This window comes from Physeter macrocephalus, chromosome 4, assembly GCF_002837175.3.
Source record: "Physeter macrocephalus isolate SW-GA chromosome 4, ASM283717v5, whole genome shotgun sequence".
NCBI lineage: Eukaryota > Metazoa > Chordata > Mammalia > Artiodactyla > Physeteridae > Physeter > Physeter macrocephalus.
The window spans coordinates 22,888,665-22,910,408 of record NC_041217.1 but is presented as its reverse complement, the minus strand read 5'-3'; the positions used below and the strand labels follow the sequence as shown (position 1 = coordinate 22,910,408).

Genomic DNA, 21,744 nt, shown 5'->3' with positions numbered 1-21,744 from the left:
AGACTGAACCAGGAAGAATTAGAAAATATAAACAGACCTACCACAAGTAATGAAATTGAAACCATAATTAAAAATCTTCCAACAAACAAAAGTCCAGGACCAGATGGTTTCACAGGCTAATTCTATCAAACATTTAGACAAGAGCTAACACCAATCCTTCTCAAACTCTTCCAAAAAATTGCAGAGGGAGAAACACTCCCAAATTCATTCTACAAAGCCAACATCACCCTGATACCAAAAACCAGAAAAAGATATCACAAAAAAAGAAAATTATAGACCAATATCACTGATGAACATCGATGCAAATATCCTCAACAAAATACCAGCAAACAGAATCCAACAGCACATTAAAAGGATCAAACACCATGATCAAGTAGGATTTATCCCAGGGGTGCAAGTATTCTTCAATATATGCAAATCAATCAATGTGATACACCACATTAACAAATTAAGGAATAAAAAACATATGATAATCTCATTAGATGCAGAAAAAGCTTTTGACAAAATTCAACACCGATTTATGATAAAAACTTGCCAGAAAATGGGTATAGATGGAACTTACCTCAACATAATAAAGGCCATATATGACAAACCCACAGCAGGTATCATACTCAATGGTGAAAAACTGAAAGCATTTCCACTAGGATCAGGAATAAGACAAGGATGTCCACTATCACCACTCTTATTCAGCGTAGTTTTGGAAGTCCTAGCCAAGGCAATCAGAGAAGAGAAGGAAGTAGGAACCTACCTCAACATAATAAAGGCCATATACGACAAACCCACAGCAGGTATCATACTCAATGGTGAAAAACTGAAAGCATTTCCACTAGGATCAGGAATAAGACAAGGATGTCCACTATCACCACTCTTATTCAGCGTAGTTTTGGAAGTCCTAGCCAAGGCAATCAGAGAAGAGAAGGAAGTAAAAGGAATACAAATTGGAAAAGAAGAAGTAAAATAGTAACTATTTGCCGATGACATGATACCATACATAGAAAATCCTAAAGATGCCACCAGAAAACTACTAGAACTAACCAATGAATTTGGTAAGGTTGCAGAATACCAAATTAATGCATGGAAATCTCTGGCATTCCTATACACCAACAACAAAAAATCAGAAAGAGAAATTAAGGAAACACTCCCATTTACAACAAAAAGAATAAAATACCTAGGAATAAACCTGCCTAAGGAGGCAAAAGACTTGTACTCAGAAAACTATAAAACACTGATGAAAGAAATCAAAGATGACATAAACAGATGGAGAAATATACCATGTTCTTGGATTGGAAGAATCAATATTGTGGAAAAGACTATACTACCCAAAGCAATCTACAGAGTCAATGCAATCCCTATCAAACTACCAACGGCATTCTTCACAGAATTAGAACAAAACATCTTACAATTCCTATGGAAACACAAAAGACCCCAAATAGCCAAAGCAATCTTGAGAAAGAAAAACGGAGCTGGAGGAATCAGGCTCCCTGACTTCAAATTGTACCACAAAGCTGCAGTAATCAAGACAGTATGGTACTGGCACAAAAACAGAAATACAGATCACTGGAACAGGATAGAATGCCCAGAGATAAACCCATGCACATTTGGTCACCTTATCTTTCATAAAGGAGGCAAGAATATACAATGGAGAAAAGACAGCCTCTTCAATAACTGGTTCTGGGAAAACTGGACAGCTACATGTAAAAGAATGAAACTAGAACACTCCCTAACACCATACACAAAAATAAACTCCAAATGAATTAAAGACCTAAATGTAAGGTCATACACTATAAAACTTTTAGGGGAAAACATAGGAAAAACACTCTTTGACATAAACCACAGTAAGATCTTTTTTGACTCACCTCCTAGAGTAATGGAAATAAAAACAAAAATAAACAAATGGGACCTAAAAGCTTTTGCACAGCAAAGGAAACCATAAACAAGACAAAAAGACAACCCTCAGAATGGGAGAAAATATTTGCAAATGAAACAACAGACAAAGGATTAATCTCCAAAATATACAAATCTCATGGAGCTCAATATCAAAAAAACAAACAATCCAGTTAAAAAATGGGCGGAAGACCTAAATGGACATTTCACCAAGGAAGACATGCAGATGGCCAAGAGGCACATGAAAAGATAATCAACATCACTAATCATTAGAGAAATGCAAATCAAAACTACAATGAGGTAGCACCTCACACCGGTCAGAATGGCCATCATCAGAAAAGCTAGAAACAATAAATGCTGGAAAGAGTGTGGTGAAAAGGGAACCCTCCTACACTGTTGGCGGGAATGTAAATTGATACAACCACTATGGAAAACAGTACGGAGGTTCCTTAAAAAGATAAAAAGAGAACTACCATATGACCCAGCAATCCCACTACTGGGCATATACCCTGAGAAAACCATAATTGAAAAAGAGACATGCATCACAATGTTCATTGCAGCATTATTTACAATAGCCAGGACATGGAACCAACCTAAATGTCCATCGACAGATGAATGGATAAAGAAGATGCGGCACATATATACAATGGAACATTACTCAGCCATAGAAAGAAACGAAATTGAGTTATTTGTAGTGAGGTGGATGGACTTGGAGTCTGTCATACAGAGTGAAGTAAGTCAGAAAGAGAAAGGGAAATACTGTATGCTAACGCATATATATGGAATCTAAAAAAAAAAAAAAAGGGTACTGATGAACCTAGTTGCAGGGCAACTAGATTGACATAGAGAATGGACTTGATGATATGGGGTGGGAGGGCAAAGCTGGAGCGAAGGGAGGGTAGCATCGACATATATACACTACCGAATGTAAAATAGTTGGCTGGTGGGAAGCAGCAGCATAGCACAGGGAGATCGGCTTGGTGCTTTGTGATGACCTAGAGGGGTGGGATAGGGAGGGTGGGAGGGAGGCTCAAGAGGGAGAGGATATGGGGACATGTGTATGCATATGGCTGATTCGCTTTTTTGTGCAACAGAAACTAACACAGTATTGTGAAGCAATTATACTCCATAAAAAAAAAAATCTTATTCAGTCTCTGCCCAAGAAACCAGTACCCTGTGTAAAAACATTGTGTGTCAACAGTTTACTCTGATGCAGAGCAAAGAACGGGGCACTGACGTGATTCTTCACAAATTTTAGCTTGGCCACCAAGCAATATTACCCACCATCCTGAGACATTTCTTACTTTCCCACCACATCAAACCTTTGGAATTAATGCTGCAAATCAACAAACGAATTTTTAGAATTAGACATATAGAACAATGAGATATAATTGAGAAGCCTGTACTTCACCTTTTTGGTCAAATGAATTCTGACAGGGTGCCAAGATAATTCAATGGAGAAAGAATAGTCTTTCAACATATGGCGCTTGGACAACTGGACTGCCACCAGCAAGAGAATGAAAGTAGATTCCTTCCTCACACCATATACAAAAATTAACTTTAAGGATCATAAACCTAATTGTAAGAGTTAAAACCATAAGACTCTTAAAAGTAAACAAACCTGCAAATATCTTCATGACCTTGGATTAGGCAATAATTTCTTAGGTATGACACCAACAGCACAAGTAACAAAAGAAAAAACTAAATTGGACTTCATCGAAATTAAGACTTTTTATGCTTTAACAGACACCATCAAGAAAATGTAAGGACAACCCACCAAATGGGAGAAATATTTGCAAATCATATATCTAAAGGACTTGTATCTAGACTGTATAAAGAACTGTTAATACTCAATAATTTTAAAAAATGAATAACCCAATTTAAAAATGGGCAGCTCTTTCCCAGCTGGAACCATGGAGGGTGCAGAAGAGAAGAAAAAGAAGGTTCGTGCTGTGCCAGAAAACCTTAAGAAAAAGTGAAAGAATTTTGCAGAGCTTAAGATCAAGTGCCTGAGAAAGAAGTCTGCCCAAAAGATGCTTCGAAAGGCAGGGAGGAAGCTTATCTGTGAAAAAGCTAAGCACCATCAGAAGGAATCCAGGAAGATGTACAGAACCGAAATTCGAATGGCTAGGATGGCAAGAAAAGCCAGCAACTTCTATGTACCCGCGGAACCCAAGTTGGCATTTGTCATCAGGATCAGAGGTGTCAATGGTGTAAGCCCAAAGGTTCAAAAAGTGTTGCAGCTTCTTAGCCTCCATCAGATCTTCAGTGGTACCTTTGTGAAGCTCAATGGCACCTTTGTGAATTCTCAGCATGTTAAGTAACATGCTGAGAATTGTGGAACCATACACTGCGTGGGGGTACCCAAACCTGAAGTCAGTAAATGAACTGATCTACAAGCGTGGTTATGGCAAAATCAACAAGGAGCGAAGTGCCCTGACAGATAATGAATTGGTTGCTCCATCTCTTGGCAAATATGGCGTCATCTGCAGGAAGGATCTGATTCATGAGATCTATACCATTGGAAAACATTTCAAAGAATCAGACAACTTGCTGTGGCCCTTTAAATTGTCTTCTCCACAAAGCAGAATGAAGAAAAAGACCACCCATTTTGTAGAAGGTGGAGATGCTGGTAACAGGGAAGACTAGATCAACAGGCTTATTAGAAGGATGAACTAAGGTATCTATCTACCATGATTATTTTTGTAATCTGGTCAGTTAATAAATAGTGACTGCTTTCAAACTGGAAAAAAATAAATTAATTAAAATGGGCAAAGGATCTGAATAGACCTTTCTCCAAAAAATGGCTAATAATCTCATGAAAAAGTGCTCAGTGTCATTATCCATCAGGGAAACGCCAATCAAAACCACAGTGAGATGGCACTTCACATCCTGTCAAAAAGTAGATAATCACAAGTGCTGTGGAGGATATGGAGAAAAGGAAACCCACATACATTGCAGGTGGCAATGTAAAATGTTGCGTCTGCTGTGGGAAACTCTCTGGCAGTTCTTCAAAAGGTTAAATGTACAGTCACCATAAGGACACAGCAATTCTAATCCTAAGAATATACCTAAGAGAAATAAAAACATATGTCCACACAGAAACCTGTACACAGATGTTTATAGCAGCATTATTCATAATAGCCAAAAAATGCAAACAACCCAAATGTCCATCAGCTGATGACTGGATAAATAAAATGTGGTATATCCATGTAATGTAATATTATTTGACAATGAAAAGGAATGAACTTTTCCAATATAGCACTGATACATGTTATAAACTGGAGGAACCTTGAAAACATTATGTTAGGTGAAAAGAGCCAGTCACAAAAGGCCACATATTATATCATTTCATTTAAATGAAATATCCAGAATGGGCAAATCTATAAAGATAGGAAATAGATTAGAGATTGACAGGGGAATTCCCTGGTGGTCCAGTAGTTGGGATTCTGCGCTTTCACTGCCAGGGCCCGGGTTTGATCCCTGGTCGGGGAACCAAGATCCCGCGGGCCACACGGCGTGGCCAAAAAGAAAAAAAATAAAAAGATTAGTGATTGACTATCGGTGGGAGGTGGGGGGGAAATGGGAAGTGACTACTAGTGGGTGTGAAATTTCTTTTGGGGTTGATGAAAATGAAAAGTTGATTGTGATGATGGTTGCACAACTCTGTGAATACACTAAAGCCCATTGAACTGTATACTTTAAATGAGTGAATGATATTTCTATAAAGCTGTTAAAAAAGAAAAAAAAATTCTTAGGAATAAATTTAGCCAAGGCAACAAAAGACTTGTATATTGAAAACTACAAAACATTGCTGAGAGATTTAAATGAACAGAAAGACATCCTGTGTTCATGGATTGGAAGAGTTAACATTGTTAAGTGACATTGCTATCTAAAGCAATCTACAGATTCAACGCAATCCCTATTAAAATTTCAGTGGTGTGTATTGCATTGTAATGTTTTGTTTTGTTTCTTGAAGAAATAGAAAAATTCAACCTAAAATTTATATGGAATCTCAAGGGACCCCAAATAGCCAAATAAATCCTGAAAAAGAGGAACAAAGTTGGAGAACTCACGCTTCTTGATTTCAAAAACCAACTACAAAGTTCTAGTAAGAAAACTGGTTATCCACATGCAAAAGAACGAAACTTGACTCTGATCTTACATCATATACAAAAATTAACTCAAGAAGAATCAAAGAGCTAAACTTAAGCACTAAAACTACAGAAATCTTAGGAAAAAACATGGGAAATCTTCAAGACATTTGATTTGATAATGATCTTGGATATGACACCAAAGTCACAGGCAACAAAAGAAAACATAAGTAAGTTGGACTTTATCAAAATTAAAGACTTTTGTGCCTCAAGGGAGAGTGAAAAAACACCATAAAATATTTGCAAATTATATATCTGATAAGGGATTAATATCCAGAATATGTAAAGAACTCCTAAAACTCAACAACAGCAAAAACCCAATTAAAAAATGGGCAAAAGATTTGAATAGACATTTCTCTAAAGAAAATATACAAATGGCCAATAAGCACATGAGAAGATACTCAACATCACCAGTCACTAGGGAAATGCAAATCAAAACCACGAGATACCACTTTAAACCCATTAGGATAACTACCATATAAAATGGAAAATGACCAGTGTTGATGAGGATATGGAGGAATTGGTGGTGCATGCATTGCACCATGGAAATGGAAATGTAAGATGGTGGAGATGCTGTGGAAAACAGTTTGTGGTTCCTCAGAAAGTTAAACATAGAATTACTGTATGATCCAGCAATTCCAATTCTGAGCATATACCCCAAAGAACAGAAAACAGGGACTCAGATAAATACTTGTATACCAATGTTCATAGCAGCATTGTTCACACATAAGCCAAAGGGTGGAAACAACCCAACTCATCTGTCTACCCACAGATGAGTGGATAAACAAAAGGTGGAATATACATACAATGGAATGTTATTCAGCCATAAAAAGAAATGAAATTCTTATGAGTGCTACATGGATGTGTTGAAAACACCATGCTAAGTGAAATAAGTCTGAAACAAAAGTACAAATGTTAAATATTATATTATATAAATATTATAAATATTATATGAGTCTACTTATCTGAAACACCTAGAATAGGCAAATTCATAGAGACAGAAAGTAGAATAGTGGTTACCAGGAGCTTTGGGGGCATGTGGAGTGAGTAGTTATTGTTTAATGGGTACAGAATTTCTGTTTGGGATGATAGAAAAAAAAGATCTGGATATAGATAATGGTGACGATTAAAAAAAAAAAGATAGTGGTGATGGTTACACAACACTGTGAATGTACTTAATGACACCAAACTGTAAAATTAAAAAGGGTTAAAATGGTAAATTTTATTGTATGTATATTTTACCACAAAGTGCGGTGGGGGGGGGAGAACATCATTGCTGACAGTTCTTGTTACTGTCTTTTTCTAAATTAAAAAAAAGTTTCCCTAGTAATCCTATTTCTTGGGACTTCACTGGTGGTCCAGTGGTTAAGAATCTGCCTTCCAATGCAGGGGACACAGGCTCGATCCCTGATCCGGGAACTAAGATCCCACATGCTGCGGGGCAACTAAGCCCATGCACCACAACTACTGAGCCCATGTGCCACAAGAAGAGAGAGAAGCCCGAGTGCCGCAACAAAGAGCCCGCGCACCGCAACGAAAGATCCTGCATGCCACAAGGAAGATCCCACATGCTGCAACTAAGACCCAAAGCAGCCAAAATTTTTTAAGTAATTAATTAATTTAAAAAATAATAATCCTATTTCTCTACATCCTTCCTTTTTTAAAGGTTAGTGTTTGTGTAAAAGACAATTTGCATAAAGAAGTTTAATATTCACTATTAACCATGTTATAAACCTTTAGAGGAGTGAAATTTTTGCTTCAATAAGGGACATTAAAAAAAAAAAAACCACTTTCTGTGGGTTAATATTCAACTGGCCAGTATTGCAATACCTAGTTTGTACCTTATTTAAGTGATCTTGGACAAGTTACTTGAACTCTTCAATCTTCAGTTTCCCCACCTGTGAGTAGGTAGAATACTTCCCCCACAGGATTTCTATAAAAATTCAGTTATATCAGAGATTTTTGTGGAATTTGACAGGCTAATCCTGAAGTTTCTAGAAAAGTGTAAAGGACCAAGACTAGCCAAGACACACTTGAAGAAGAACAAGAAAATGGGTCTTGCCCTGTCAAATATCAAGAATTATTATAAAGATCTAGGAATGAGATAGTGGAGACACAGGGGTGTCTGAACAATGAAATAAAATAGAATTTCCAAAAACAGAGCCAGATGTATATATTTAAACTTACGATAAGGCTGCCATTGCTTATCAGTGAGGAAATTCATGGTTATAGGGACTACTGTCTATCTCCATGGGAAAAGAAAGAAAGAAATATTGCCCTATTTCACACCAAACACAAAAATCAATTCCAATGGATAAAGAAGATGTGATGTGTATATATATATGTATGTGTATATACAATGGAATACTACTCAGCCATAAAAAAGAATGAAATTATGTGATGTACTGTTTTGAAAATGATCATTTATTCACTGAAGCAACAGCTTCAGGATCTCTACTTGCAATAATTTACAAATACTTTCTAATTAAGATATTTCACTTAAAAAAATGAAATGTTGCCATTTTCAACAACATGGATGGACTTGGACTTGGAGGGTATTATGCTTAATGAAATAAGTCAGACAGAGAAAGACAAATACAGTATTTTATCACTTACATGTGGAATCTTAAAAAATGCAATAAACTAGTGAATATAACAGAAAAGAAACAGACTCACAGACAAAGAGAACAAACTAGTGGTTACCAGAAGGGAGAGGGAAATGGGGAGGGGCAAGATAGGGGTAGGGGATTAAGAGATACAAACTACTATGTATAAAATAAATAAGCTACAAGGATATACTGTACAACTCAGGGAATATAGCCAATATTTTATGATAACTATAAATGGAATGTAACCTTTAAAAACTGTGAATCACTGTGCTGTACACTTGAAACATATTAATATTGTAAATCAACTATATCTCAATTTTTTAAAAAAATCTATTCCAGGTAGACTAGAGACTTAAATGTGAAAGGCCAAACTATGAAATTTTTAGAAGACAATACAGGCATATGTTCATAACCTTGATTGCACAGAAATGGCACAAAAAGCATAAAGCATGTAAGGGAAAGTTTGGTAAATTGGACTAAGCTAAAATTAAGAATGCCTGTTCACCAAAAGACAATGTAAAGAAAATGAAAAGAGAAGCTATTAGTTGCAACACATAGTTGAGGTAGTATCTTGGTCCATTCAGGCTGTGTAACAAAATACCACAGACTTGGGTGGCTTATAAAAAATAGAAATTTATTTCTCACAGTTCTTGAGGCTGAAAAGTCCAAGACTAAGGTCCCTGTAGACTCAGTGTCTGGTAGGAGTCCGCCTCCTAGTCCTAGACAGCCATTGTCTCCCTGTATCCTCACATGATGTAAAGGACAGGGGCTCTCTCTCTGACCTCGTTTTAATCCCGTTCATGAGGGTTCCGCCCTCATGACCTAATCGCCTCCCAAAGGCCCCACCTCCGATCACCATCACACTTGGGATTAGGTTTCAACATCTGAATTTTGAAGGGACACAAACATTCAGTCTATAGCAGGTAGTACCTGAAATATGCAAAGAATTCCTACAAATCTATAATAAAAAGATACAGATCCCAATAGAAAAGGGTTGGCAAAAGATCTGAACTAGCTCTTTGCAGAAGAAGAAATATAAATAGCCATAGCCAAATGAAAATGTGCTCAACCTCATTCGTAATCAGGGAAAAACAAAATTAAAACCACAACGGGATACCATTTCACACCTACCAGACTGGCAAAAGTTAAAAGGAGAATGGCTCCATCTGAGGAAGGAGGAGGATGCTTCCAGGGGAAACACACACAGGGGATTTCAAAGGTAAAGCTGAACACAGGTGTTCGCTCTACTGTAGTTCTTTACACATAACATGTATTTTATGAACACTCTTTGAAGCTACTCAGTATTTAAGCAGAACAATTAAATGAGATGATGACTCAGTAAAATACACAGCACAGTGGCTGGCATATGGTAGGTGCCCATTCTTCTAATTCTTGTTTCACTGTAAATATTTGAGAACAAATTTGAACAAAACCAAATAGCAGCTTTCTCGCAACTCCAGTACTTGTTGGTAGATTGAAGAAGACTAGAGGATCAGACTCCAGATCTATTCAAAGACAGGAACAAACAAGTCTGCCCACTCCCGGTCCCCCATCTTACAATCTAGTTGTTTATTCCAATTTTACTAAAAATAAACATCTAAAAGTGTTTCATCCTTTCTCCCATCTCTTCAGATCTCCTTCTGACTAGAAAATAGTCCTTTTGTGAAATCATTATGAGAGAAGCCACAGCCCAGTGGTGGAATAAACGAAAATCGAGGCACAATGGGTGCCTGCAAGCCCGCACACTGTCTCACATCAGTGAGACTGTCTCACTTGGTCCCACATCACTACACGGCATATAACAGGCAGGAAAGGAGAAAAGCTAAGGGCTTGCTCCATGCCTGCTCTTGGATTATACTGCAGCTCACATGTTTTAAAACTCTAAATCATTTTGAAAATATCTGTCATGCAAAAGAGCCCCAAACCAAAGAGAGCTGCAGGTAATAGCAACATTTTAGTAATAAAGCCTCTGACATTGGTCTTCTCCCCACAGTTTTGCTTTTCTCCTTCTGTAACCTTGAAGCAGCTTGGAAAAACAAACAAACAAACAACATAAACAAGGTTTCATGATTTCATCCAGACTTCAGATAAATGACATCCAGGTATGACATAGAGACAAGCAATAGCATTTCTAAGTTAATGAAAATCAGGAGGAACAAAAACACCAAGCCAGGCCAGGACTGTGTTTCCACTGGTGGTCTGGAAGAGGGGGTGAGTGAACTAGCGAGAGGAAGAAAGGAAGGGGAGCTGGCCAGACGTCAGCTGGGTGAGGGGAGCAGATGACAACCAAGACGGTTCGTCCCTTCGCTTCATCCCTGAGAGCCTAGTGCATGCCAGGCTTTGTGCTCGGAAACATTAGCACAGCCCCTGCCTCGCGGAGAACACAGCTTAGCAGGAGAAAGAGAGAAGAAATGAGTCATAAACGACATAAGAGGAGAAGCAGGGGCTGCCATGGGAGCACACGGTCCCAGGCTTGCAGGCTCGGCCTTCCCAGGGGGATCAACACTAACCTTGGGCTCTAAAGAGGAGTTAGCCTGACACAGTGGGGTGGGGGCCAGGTGAGAAGAAAGGGAAGAAAGCCCCAAGCCGGGGGGGCTGCGGGTGTGGAGACTTCGGAAGCAAGCAGAGTATCCAGAAGGCTCACTGAATAGATTAGAGGGCCTGGAGCAAAGCATACAAGAAGGGCAGAGCTAGGTTCACGCTCTCCCTGGGGTAAGGCCCACTGGACAAGCCCAGGAAATGTACAGCCTCAGCCCTTAAGAGCAGACGGCATGATCCATACGCCTCACCTCTACGGCACTCTGGTAACGATAACACACTTGGCTGCAGGTAAGATGCAGGTCGGGAGGTCTGGCTGGGACGTGACAGTGACTCAGGGAATGCAGTTGGACAATACACACTGAAACCACAATTACAAGACTGGTTTAAAATTTCTGCAAGAAAAAAACATTTGCAGTGTGGACCTTCCCATACACACACTCAGGTCTACGACTCCTGGAAACTCCCCTGCTGTATTTCAAGAGAAGCCTCCAAAGTCTATGTTGGGAAATGGGTAAGAGTTTGACAGCCTGCCTGTTGGTATTGAGAAAACCTCTGCTGAATTGAAGAAACTGGACTTTTTTCATTTTGAAATCTGCTCACACACAGCCTTAGGGGCATTTGTAAGGTGAGACTGAAGAGGACTAGGAAGTGGGGCGATGTCTGCCCATCACATGTTTAGTCCTAAACTATCCCACCACCCATCCCCGCTCCCCACCAGCTCTTCTAGTACTGCAGCTGCTGCAGGCTCTCTTAGCCAGAGACCTGTCAGGAGTCAATTGAGCTGTATCCATCCAGGTATTGCCATACATTTGTTTCAACTATAATTACTCCTCCTGGCAGACAGAGGTGTGAGACAGAGCAGGCCAGAGCCACCCAGGTGCATGGACCAGGCAGCAGGCAGAGTGCAGTGAGGTAGCTCTGCCATCTGGTGCATGGAAGAAAGGGCCTGAGGCTCACACCTCCACCCACAGCCTCTAAAGTCCAGACTTCCCATAGCAAACCAAGTGCTAACGCCTCCATTCAATTCTATTCAGCCCCTCCAGTCCCATGGGTCCATTTTTTGACTTCTCATCCTCTTCCAATTAGCCCTTGACATTCATTTTGACCTGATCTCACCAGGATAAAAATGCTGGGTTGTTAGGGCCAGGGGTTGAGAGTGGAAAGCAGAGAAAATTAATTGTGTAATTTGTCTCAAGGTCTCTACAAGCCCTGGTGACAGCCTTACCTCTTCTATCCAGACATGGTCCTGATGGAGATAATAATGGATTATTTTCCTAAAAATAATTATTGTTACGGTTAAAGCTAAATTGCTCTCTATTTTTGTCATCTTAGAAAACAAATGATATGTTCCAAACACTGGTGTGACTGTTTCTTCTACCCCTTTTTGCCACCAGTGCCTTGCATGTAGCAGGCATTTATAAAAAATGATTATTGATGCTATATGATGGATAATTAGCACCAGAGCCTGCTGGTTTGGAAAAGGAACTTTCAGGAAACCGAAGATCTAGAAGCACAGAAATGGACGAACCCACATAGGGCACACCTCAACACGTGACTGCTCAAAGGAGCCCACCCTATCGAAACAAACGGCAACATTATTCACGTCACAAGGACCCTTTCAACGTGGGGACCTATTCCTCCCCAGGATCCCCTTGTGGAAAAAACATTTACCTTATAGATTTTGTTGGAGATTCTGTCCTCTCTCTGGGAAGATATTTGGAGACACCACTCAGCAGGAGAGACTTGGAGGGACCAGATGGCTGGTAAATGAGAGGCTATTCTCAATCCAGGGCCAACAGGAAAGCAGAAAACCAGAGCTCAAATTTAGATTGAAACCTGGTACCCAACAGTATAAAGTTAGAAACTCCCTTGAACCATCTGGCACTTTTAAATAAATACCTGTCTGTCCAATCCTAGAATGGAAAGGAAACCCCAAGTCTAGCTTTCTTCCCAGAGACAGCCTCTGTACTACCTGTAGTGCCTATAGCAGCCACAGGAGTGGCTTAAGATGGAGCAGCTGACTGAGCCTACCTCAATGACTGCCAGTCTTACGGATCTTAAAGTTCTTTGGAATCTTTCTGATTCCACACGTCTTTCATGCTTCTCTTCCCTCCACCTAATCCCTTTTTTCATTATCCTACCTGAGGCTAGAACACACACACACACACACACACACACACACACACACACACACACACACACACTGTGCAACCCTATCTAAATGTTTTAATACATTATTGCCCTTCTGCCAGTCCACTCATAATGGTCTTTCCTTCTCATTGACACTTTCCACTTTCCATCATGTCTCTCTCCCCTTCTTGACAACGACCCCTAAAAACCAACATTTCACCTTCCTGTGTGAAGTCACCATCCCTGAGTTTTATGAAATATGGGGTCTCCCGGCCAAATCAATGTATATCTCAGACTCTCCACCCCCATCTCCCACCACCACATGGCCTTAAGATCTTTCCCACCATACATGTTAGCCGTGAGCTAACACTACCTTGACCTTTTGCCTGGACTACAAATGGCCTAACCTGATCAATTTCTTCAATTGAATCTTCAGCCCTTGGAAAAAGAAGTGAAGAGGACTGACTCAGGAGGACTGACAGTAAAGACCACAGGAAACAGGAGACAGATAGGACCTCCCTTACTTGTTTCCCTCTTCTCCCCTATTGTTAAAGCATATGTAAATGAGATAAGGTGCAAATGCACTCAGTAAACACAGTTAAACTCAATACAAATGTAATTTAACATTGCTAGTTTTTCATCACAAAAAAATCCCTTCATTAGCATGGAGCTCATGTCATGGATGGTTCCCTCAAATAAGCTCCACCCCCATGACACAATGCTTTAGTCTCAGTCTTAGGCATCTTCAGCTCCACCCTCTCCCTTGCCCTCCACATTGTCGGCACAGTTTCCATTCACTCTTTTTTCAGAAAATCCTTCAACCCAGTCTCTTCATCTGCTCTCTTTCGCCCTGAACTCAGCCCAGCTTTTTGTCATCTTGACACAAAAGTATGACTCCCTCTTACTCTAGGATCTGCCCACTCTGTGTCATTTCAGGTCCTCCAAGAAACAAATGCCAAAACAGGATTAGACATGCAAGATATAGACTGGAGAGAGGGCCAGTGGGGAGTTGCATGTGAAGGATAAAGAGGGAGGGAGCGGTGGAGGAGGGAGAGCCTTTGGACCACTGTGCAGGTCTGACGCCTGTGAGAGGTGGAAGGAAGACGGGGTAGCAGGAACCTCTGACCACAGTGCAGCCCTGAGAAAATCTCAGTTGACCAATGGGTAGCCTCCAAGCAAAGGTCCCCATTAGCGGAACCCCACATGGGACAGAAATGAGGCTTTAGTACCCTCTCTGTGCTCAGTTACTGACAGAAGTCAGCTCAAGAGAAGCGTGACCTCAGCATAAATAGTAGAGGGGGAAAGAGAGTCTTCTCAATAAAGGTACTGGGTCAGTTGGATATAAAATAAAAGGAAAAAAATTGAAAGTTCCTCTGACATCATTCACAAAAATTAGTTCTGGGTGGATTTTAGACCTAAATATGAATGAAAAAAAAAGACCAAAAATGTGAAAGACAAAAAAAAATTTAAGCTTTTAAAAAATAATACAAGAGAATGCATTTATGACCAAGAAAGGAAACCCATAAACTATATAGGAAAAGAAGGATTAATTTGAATACATTAAAATTAAGAACCTTTATTTATCAAAATTAAGAACTTCTGTTTTGGAAGGCAGAAGAGAATGAAAAGACAAACCAAAGCAGGAGAAGATAGCTTTAACACATGTAACTGATAAGGGGCTCATAACCAGACTATAAATAAAACTACTAAAGTCAATTAAAATGTTTAAAAAGCAACAGAGAACCCAGTAGAAAAAAATGGCCAAAGACTTGAACAGGTGTTACACAAAAGAGGATATCCCAATAGCCAATAAACTTATGAAAAGGTTCCTAATATCATTAATCACGAGGGGAATATACATTAAAACCACAATGAGACATCACTAAACACTCACCTGAATGCTTAAAACTAAAAAGACTAATAACGCCAAGTGCTGGAGAGAATGTGGAACAACAGAAGTTCCCAGATGTTACTGAAGGGTGTATAAAATGGTTCAGTCACTTTGCAATATAGACTACTAAGCTCACCCTGTGACCCAAAAATTCCACTTGTAGGTGTGGAAGTACCTAGAAGTGGCATTACATATGCATAAAATGCACACCAAAAGACATGTACAAGAATGTTCATGGCAGCACCATTATCATGAGGCAAATGTCCACCATGAGTAAAATGGATAAATAAATTGTGGTCTATTCATTCCACGGCATACCATAGTGAAAATTAATAGATCAAAGCTACACCTGACGATATGGATGAATTTCACAAATACAAGGCAGAGTGAAACCTACTCTAGGATTATACAAAGTCAAAAACAAGTGAAACTAAAATTTGGTGTTTAGGGATTCATACTTATGTGGTAAAACTACTGAAAAAAAAAAAAAAGCAAAGACATGATAACCATCAAAGTCAAGATGCTGGTTACCTTCAGGGAGGTTGGGGGTGGGGGTACTAGGAAGAGGTATGCATGAGGTTTTGAGATGCTAGCAATGCTCTACTTTTGACCTGAGTATTTGCTGTATAATAATTTTTAAAACCTTATTATTATCTTTCATGCATTTTTCTTAATTGTGTTATATTTCATAGCTTTAAAAAATGTTTCTTTTACAATAAAAAATAAGAAAATTTTACAAAAGAGGAGCAATATAGATAGGCCTAGCTCCTGCCCCTGAAAGCGTACACCTGATTATCTGGCAGGGACTGTGTGAAAACCCTAACAAAGCATAAGAAATAGAAGACCAATCACAAAGAAGTTAATTTCATGAGATGACGAAGCATTGCTCCCCCCGCCCTTTTTTAGTAAAAGAAGTAGAAAAGAGAAGGTGTTATTAACAGAAACATCCTTGGAAGCAAAACTGCATAGAACACCAACTGTCTGCCTAGCACCCCAACTATATAGAGAGAGTCGAGGTGACTCTGCGTCTCCTCCTATCAGATAAGGGATCCCTCTCTTCACCTGGCTGGCAGTTTGACTGCAAGGAAGGACAACACCATGACTCGTACGAGCAAAAAGTGATTGATGGCTCATTTTCCCAAGGTACTTTTGGAGCCACCTTGCAAAGGGTACTTTCAGTACTCTGATAATTAATGGATAAGCTCGCAGGCACTTTTTCATTCAAAGACAATTATTTCTTAATTAAAATGACATGCAAATGTTAACATTTATTAATTACTTTACTAGTTCACAGCAGTATAATTAACTGACTTTAAAAGCTGAAAATGATACTTCCATTTTTCAGAAATTGCAGCATTGGGTTGAAATGAAAATGTGAAGTAAGAAAAGTTGTTCTTGGGCCTTCCTCAGCTCCTTTCACAGTCTCCCCCCCACATCTCACCCAGGTGACCGTTTACAAAGTGGGCCATAATGATTAGGATGTCTGATTCCCAAAGCCAGTTCGTAGCCACTGTGCTATTCCAGATTATCAGATAGAATACACAGTAAAGCAGAGAGGCACCATTACAAAGCTAAGAGCAGGTGATGCAAAAAGACAGAAAAACCTAACTATAGGCATGGCAATTTCTCCCTTCATGATTCCAGGAAAGAAAGTGAATGCCCCATGACTGCAGGCAACGAACTGGAAGAAGTGAACGAAGGAGCACTTTGTGACAACATCAACATACTGTGCCTGCTGTAAGGTACATCCACTCTTCCTCATCAATCTCAGCTGAGTCCCTGCAAAACACCACCAGTGGCCAATGAGTAACGCATCTGGGGCAGGAGGGGCCTTAGAGCCAACCACCTGGAGTTGGGGGTCAGTTATTCTGCCTACTTACGGTCAGCTGCAGGGAACAAGCAGACGTGGAGTATGGCCAGGAACATGAATGAATGAAAATGTTCATTAGGCCCCATAGCCACAGTGCTGCGTCTACAAGTCCATTCAAGGGCAAGGGAAAGGTTTAGGACTGTAAAAAAAAAAAAAACACTCTCTCTCTCTCTCTCTATATATATATATATATATATATATGTATATATACACACACACACACACACACACACACACACACATCTCACTCAAAACTATGAAAAGAACACTGGAAGCCCACAATCAATAAATATTCAATTAAATGCCTAAAAAAGGTAATATTATGTCAACCTCATTTATTAAATTAATATTCATAAAAATTTCAGTAAACTTAAAAATGATCTATAGGTTAGGCTTTCTTTCTTTTTTTTTTTTTTTGTGGTACGCGGGCCTCTCACTGTTGTGGCCTCTCCTGTTGCGGAGCACAGGCTCTGGACGCGCAGGCTCCGTGGCCATGGCTCACGGGCCCAGCCGCTCCGCGGCATGTGGGATCCCCCCGGACCGCGGCACGAACCCGTGTCCCCTGCATCGGCAGGCGGACTCTCAACCACTGCGCCACCAGGGAAGCCCCTAGGCTTTCTTTCTTCACAAGAATTCCAAGTATGAATGAGAAATCATAGCCAATTGTGAATTAAGTAAATTGTTCATAGCCTGATTACTTCAAAGGCAAAATTATTTCTTAAAGGTCTTCCAAGTATTTACAGCCAAAAAAAATAACATTTCATGTAGCATTTTATTTTTTTAAATGATATAGGATAGAACCTCCAAAGGAAAGAGTTCCTAGGATCTTTAAACAGCCCTGGCCAATGTTGTCTTGAATCTGCAAAGGACCATTAAAGGCATCACCGAATCCAAGTTCTTCACACAATGACTGAAATGTTGTCTGTCTTCATTAAACCATAATTACATTTGGAGGCAACACTTTCCATGATTGTGTTGTGTTTTTTTTGTTGTTTGTTTGTTTGTTTTTTGCGTTATGCGGGCCTCTCACTGTTGCGGCCTCTCCCATTGCGGAGCACAGGCTCCGGACGCGCAGGCTTAGCGGCCATGGCTCACGGGCCCAGCCGCTCCGCGGCATGTGGGATCTTCCCGGACCGGGGCACGAACCCGTGTCCCCTGCATCAGCAGGCAGACTCTCAACCACTGCACCACCAGGGAAGCCCCAACACTTTCCATGATTATGAGCACAGGATCTGGAGTCAGACTGCTCCGGTTCAAATCTTTGCTTCATACTTCACTGCGTGTCCTGAGGGAAGTGGCTCAACCTCTCTGAGCCTCATTTTCCTCATCTGTAAAATAAGGAGCATGATAGAACCCACTTTAAAAGATTGGGAGAATTAACTGCGTTAATACGTGTAAAGCACTTATAACTGTGCCTGGCATATAGTAAATGTTGACTAAATGTTATTTATTCACAGAAATGTGGATCTGCCATGAGAACCCCATCCCAGTGTTTAATCATTTTCATGTTGTTCCAAGGTGAATGTGCACAAAAGCAGGCAGAGACACTTCTTTAACCACGTTTCTCCCAGACAAGGTCAGGGCATGTTTCCAGACAGAACACTAGTGGGTGTTCAGGGCCAGGGGACAGATAGGAATTGAGCAGAGAGCTAGAAATCCAGGTGACAAACAGGACTTTCACAGTGGAGTCCCTTGCCCTGTTGTCTCTGATATGGTTTTCTGGCCCCCTTGCAGTGGATTATTTATGCCTATGAGAGAAAAAGGAGAAATTTTGCAAAACTACATGATTAATTAATCCTCAACAAACTGCGGCAAATGGATGCTTCCCACAGAGGAATCAATTATTTGAATGCAAATTAAGTATTTTATAGACCCTTAGAAGATCAAGATAATTCTTTATAAACATCCATTTTATTAGGAGGGAAAGGAAGAGAGAGAGAGAGGAAGCAAGGAAGGAAGGGAGGAGGGGACGGAGGGAGGGAAAGAAGTGGAAGAAGAAAAGAAGAAAAAGATGGAAGGAAGGAAAGAAGAAAGGGAGGGAGGGATCTGAAGAGAGGAAGGAAGGAAGGAAGGAAGGAAAAAAAAACCTAGAACCAAAGGATTTGTAGTATGAACTCATTTGTAAAAAGAAGAAAGAAAAGAAATCCAAACCCCATTTTTGTATGTTACATGTGTAAATGCATAGAAAAAGGACTGAAAGAATGCACATCCAATCATTGGCAATGCTACCTCTGAGAGGGGAGCAGATTTTTGGCAGGGGTTTCGGTGGGAGGACAATGGGAGCAGAGGGTACTAACAGCCTGGAGAGGTACCCACAATCTAAAGAGAGCAAAACCTGGTGAATGCAGTGGGTCCCCCAAACCTCGAACTAACTCACAGTGTGGCCATCCTGCACTGGAGGTCTCCCAACCATATTTGGCTGTGGGAGTGAACAGCAAGGAATTCTTGCCAGGGGAGAAGAAACCCAATCTGCATCTTACAGGCTAAGAAGCATCACCAGGCAAAGGTGGCTAGAAACAAGCCAACTGGCTAGAGGCCCACCTGGCTAGAAGGGCCAAATAAGCTCATGAGAGTCCCCATAAAGCAAGCACACTTTTCACAACTCTCTCCAACTGAGTATCTAAGATGGTACAAATCCCAGGACAGTCTGTACTCCACTTACCAGTGCATTCCAGACATGTAATATTTGTGGGCTGGAAAAGCCTCAGCATCTCTGTCATCAAGGATGTGTCTGTCCTGTAAGAGCTGGGTGAGCTAGTGTCTCAGAGTCACCCGCTCCTCCTCTAATCCTAATGGTCTTCCTACAGGTACCTTGAACAACTCATTCAACATCACTATGTGCTAAGCATTTGTATGGTCAGGCCACTCAAGATGGCTGCTCTCTTGCTCTCTGTACATCCCCTGCCCAACCAGTCTCTGCCTCACCTACACCCTACTCACGTGACTGACCTTCCCTCCTAATCATAAAGCTTAATCAGTAACTGCCCACATGCCTGCCCCCGCCAGCCCAGCTAGTGATTGTTCTAATCTTTAGATCAGAACAGCTCCACTACAATAGTTTATCAAAGGGAAAACATCTGCCAGGTCATCAACCCAAGAGGCAGTGAGGGATGTGCCCCTCTGCTGGTTTCCCTGGTAACTGATGAGCCAACCTGACATCAGTTCCCACTATAACCGGTAGCCTCCTTCTCCACCACACACCCCCACCCCCAAGTAGCCAAGAATGCTACCAGGTCCTGCCTGCTGTCTGCCATACACGGTCGCTCCAGGACCTTGCTTCAGACATCTAAAGATTCCCTATCCAATAAAACACTGATGTCTCTGTTGCTGTCTCTAGGCTCTTCCTTTGGTCTTGCAGCTGGGCAATTATAAGGCTTGCAGGCCTGTGGGATGCAGCCCAACAGCACTATATTCAGAGATGAATAAGACACAGAACCACCCCCGAGAGGGACAAAGCAGTAAATGGGCAATTATGGTTCACTGGTTTTAGGGCCACAATATCAGGAAGCGCAGGGTAGTGTCGGAATGCGTAACAAGCACACCTGACCCAGCACACCTGGAGTGGAAGAGGTCAGTCGGGAGGTGACTACCCCTGGGCAGAGCCTTGAAAGGGGGTGAACAAGGGGAAGGGCCAGAGCTGATATGGATGAATGAGGATGCGTGTCCATGCTCCCACATCCCCCTCTACCAGCATTCCTGAGGCCAGACCTCACTGACGGCCGGTGAGATTACAGTCTCTTTGCCATACACAGTGGGCATTATCTCACTGTTCTTTGGCATCGGAATCCTTTGAGTTTCATCTGAACACTGTTTCATAGAGGAACGTGGGCAGAACTGATTAGTCCCTAATAGAAGCCTGTTACTCCACTCCACCAAGAAACTGTAGCTGAAATAATTGGGTTCTAGGCTGCATTTAGGATGGGCAATAACGAAGTAATGCTGCTCACATATACTCTGAGCAGTCATCATAATTAGTCTACTCACAAAACTTGGACGTTTATGCTCAATTTACACGTCTTGGCATTTTCATGTGTATTTGCCTTCTTGAACCACTAGCTCCCTTTCTTTCCCACTCGCTCACGTCTATCTTCCCGTGTGGCTTGGGTCGCCCATGCCTTGTAATATTAAGTGGACTCAAATAGGTTTCCAAATCGCCTTTTTTTAAGAACACATGGGGCATCAGTCTAGATCTGGGCATTCAGATGGCAAAGAACAGAAGGAGATCAGGGAATCTATCTTTTTATTCCAATTGATAATTATCGATTGAACACCTTCTCTGTATAAGATGTTGTGCTAAATACCGAGTGGAATTCAAATACATATAGGACATCTCTCAAGATAGGGACAGTTGGGAACAATAAGACCATTATTACAAAAGGAAACAAGCAGAACAAGGCAGGAACAAGTAACAAATAACAGGCAGGCATTCCAAGAAAGACGAGATCGTTGTCAGAGAGGCAACTGCTAAGTTCCTCCAAAATTGAAAGAGTAAAACTAACACTCAGCTCTTAATGGATGAGATTTGACATGTACCAAAAAAATATCTTTTTTTTTTTTTTGTGGTACGCGGGCCTCTCACTGCTGTGGCCTCTCCCGCTGCGGAGCACAGGCTCCGGATGCGCAGGCCCAGCGGCCATGGCTCACGGGCCCAGCCGCTCCGCGGCA

The 21,744-nt window shown here is 40.9% G+C and overlaps 1 protein-coding gene and 1 pseudogene across 20 annotated transcripts in view; one reads left to right on the top strand and one right to left on the bottom strand.

Moving 5' to 3' along the window:
• Positions 1-21,744, bottom strand: part of CNIH3 (cornichon family AMPA receptor auxiliary protein 3) — a 306,731-nt gene that overhangs the window by 180,129 nt on the left and 104,858 nt on the right. Inside the window, exon 3 of one of the 20 annotated variants that reach the window (XR_003679332.2) lies at positions 12,860-12,948. The exons of 17 other annotated variants lie outside the window; for them this stretch is intronic. The gene's annotated coding sequence lies outside the window, so the exon portion shown is untranslated. 2 more of the 20 variants (XR_008617032.1, XR_003679340.2) reach the window with 2 other exon arrangements.
• LOC102993882 (60S ribosomal protein L7-like) lies at positions 3,798-4,563 on the top strand (annotated as a pseudogene).